The following is a 3,029-nucleotide window of genomic DNA, read 5'->3' on the forward strand; positions in this document are numbered from 1 at the left end:
TGCCATTGTCATAGAAGGTGCGTAGTAAACAGAGTTTTGTGACGAACTGCAAAAAAAGCGTCACAAAAGTAATGACGAAAATATATTCGTCATAAAATCTATGACACTCTAGATCGTCATAAACGTGGTCAAAAAATGTCGTAGATTGTTGCATTGGACTAGTGCCACGTGTCCTTTTAGTGACGCATATGTTCGTCGTTAGAAATAGGATGACTTGGCAGCTGACGTGGCGAAAAAAATTATGACGATTAATTTCGTCACAAAAGGGATGAGGTGGCAGGTCATGGTTGCTGACGTGTCAAACAAATTGAGACGGATATTTTTGTCATAAATCAGACGTCCTGGCAACTGTTTATGACATTTTTAATCCATCATCAATTAATAAAATCAGTATATAATTGAATTCAATCCAAACCGTGCATACAATTTCATCAAACAACATGAACACACACAACTTTTCTATAACTTAAATGCAAAAGTAGGACATGTTCAACCGCCACAAGCTGCACACAGCTACTATAGTATCAATATGATCAGACTAAATAGACAACTAATAAAAAAGTAGTCCAGTGTTGTTGGATGTAACATTGGCATGGTCGACTATAGCAACAATCTTAAGGAGGAGACATGCCTCGATTGGTGCTTAGTATCTGACGAAGAAGGCTATTATTTTCTGCTAGCGACTTCTTTAAATTCTCGATCTCAATTGTTTGATTAGCAATAGTGGTCATAAATTCTTGTGATGTAGCCTTTAAGGATTCCATTTCTTGCCTAAGTCCATCTTTTTCTTGTCTCTTGGTCTCCAATTGAGATTGAAGCTCGTGCACCTTTGCTGAAATAGAGCTTGTCTTGGAGGCAGGCTGAAGGCCAACATTGTGAAGGAATTTACTTGAGCTCGGCAAGACATGAGAAACAACTTGGGTAGAAGACATCACAAGTTGTCTAACTTCAACTGATGCTGCCACCATTGCTTCCATATCATCCTAGCATTAAGATTAAAACTCAGCATAGTGTAACATAAGTTGGAAAGTGAACGCAAAAAGGTAAATAGATACTTACAATAGCTTTCTGAACAATTTTACTAAATCATTTCTTCTTGCCGCAATACATCTCCTTGAAAAGATTTATTGCACTTGGTTGGGTATCTTTATATTTTTCTTGTCGCTAAAAAGATATCAAATGTATTTAGTGAGCAAGTAGAACCAAACGTAGGTTACAGGTTGGTTAGAATGAATTGGAAGAGCTTATATGACAAGTAAAGGACTAAATAAATATCATGTGGTATTTTCGAGATGCTAACTAATGATCACCATTTCAATTTTAAATGTAGTTTGAACCTATAGAGTTCAAAACTCTATCTTCGAATTTACAGTAAAAAAACTTAAAAATATTAGAGATGTTAAACTATCTACCTTGGTAGTACTGCTCATTCAAACAATAATAAAGTATGCATATAGGCAAAGTTCACTAGACATCACATGAATAGTTTCTTACCACTACATAAGATTTTGCAATGTATGACTGAAATCCCGTGCACTGTGGAAATTGTACTTTCTCATGATTAAGTTTGTTCTAGACAAAATTGATTTGTATAAAAAGTAAGTCTGTAAGATAGAGCAATAGAGACAATATATATGTAAATAAGTACAACATGTACAATTAAGAGTATATATGCGTAGTCAGTAGGAGTGGCTTCTGTATATTGATGAAAAGTTTTCATAAATGATAAATATTGATCACTTGCTATTATAAAAGAAGCAAATAAATGTAATGCAAGAACTTTATTTGGCACTAGATAAGTTATTAGGAAAACCATGGTACAGAACAGCTCACTGCAATTAAACCCCTATTTTTAGTTTGCTAATAATGCTCTCCGTAAATAAACTTAAGAATATTTTTCCATATTCGCCATATCAAGGTAATCAAAGAATAAGAATTGAATGCACAAAACAGAGAGCTGATGAGTCTAGACGGAGGCATTAAGCCATATACAAAGATAAAATGGGTGCTAAGAACATTTATGTTGTGTAACAAATCAAGGAAGCAAATGCAACATCTCAACTCAGATATAGCATTGTAGGTGTTGCACCACTCCGCGACCAATATAGCTATAAAACACAATTAGTGTAATTCAATAATTATCACTACTGATACTATCGATGGTGAAACATCCAAACAATTCCCCACAGCTGAAAAATGGAAGCAGTGGTGGTCGCCATTGGGGTCTATGGAAGGTAGATGATCGGGGTTGGGGGGAGTCTGGTGTTGGGTCGACACCTGACAATGCACGCAATCACCAAATTCTTCCACCGTTTCTCATGTCAAATAGAAACTGCTCGCTTCAATCTTGCCACTCGGGACAGATTTCCACAACCCTAAATAAAATCAGTGTATAGATCCTAAGAGAAAAGAGTGCATCGTTCAAAATTACCTGGGGATTTAGTATGCATCGTGACCCCTTCTTTCCCGGAGGCATCTTGATCTTGGGATGGAGAAGCTTAGGGAAAGCCCTAGGCTGCCGCCAGTAGGGACGGGGAAGGTAGCGAGAGGTTTAGAGAGGTGCTGCCTGGGAGCAGATTGATTCTTTTTATTAGACGGTGGTGGGCGTGGGACCCATGTGGTTGTGACTGGACGTGATGTAGAGGGCTAGTTTCTTATTTGGCACCAACGGCGTGCTGGCAGCTTTGACTTGTATTAGTAGTGTCGTGGTTCAAACCAACACGATTTAATGTGGGTCAGTATCGGTTCGGCTTGAGAACGGTGTCATTTCTAGGACGTCTTCTTAGACTGGCACAATTATATTTTTTAATATCGAATTATTAGTATATAATATCTATCCGTCATATAACACAAGCCAAGCGATGTTTTGATGCACTGGTTCTATTTTTAATTTTCAAGTTATTAGTACATATCTGTATTTACAATTTTCATCCATCACATAACACATAACACATGGTGATATCGTACTTTAATATAGTAGTGAAGTAAAGTGATATGTTCAAAGAAGATTTCCTGGATTCTAACTCGTG

General features: G+C 37.0%; 1 long non-coding RNA gene across 1 annotated transcript; it reads right to left on the reverse strand.

The window, feature by feature from the left end:
- Positions 1-378: 378 nt before the first annotated feature.
- Positions 379-2,666, reverse strand: LOC103638503 (uncharacterized). The gene is made up of 3 exons (XR_558842.4): positions 2,432-2,666; positions 1,060-1,164; positions 379-983 (listed from the first exon to the last, which is right to left on the reverse strand). It is a non-coding gene; the product is annotated as an uncharacterized lncRNA (long non-coding RNA).
- Positions 2,667-3,029: the final 363 nt, after the last annotated feature.

Source organism: Zea mays, chromosome 9, assembly GCF_902167145.1.
Source record: "Zea mays cultivar B73 chromosome 9, Zm-B73-REFERENCE-NAM-5.0, whole genome shotgun sequence".
Taxonomy (NCBI): Eukaryota; Viridiplantae; Streptophyta; class Magnoliopsida; order Poales; family Poaceae; genus Zea; species Zea mays.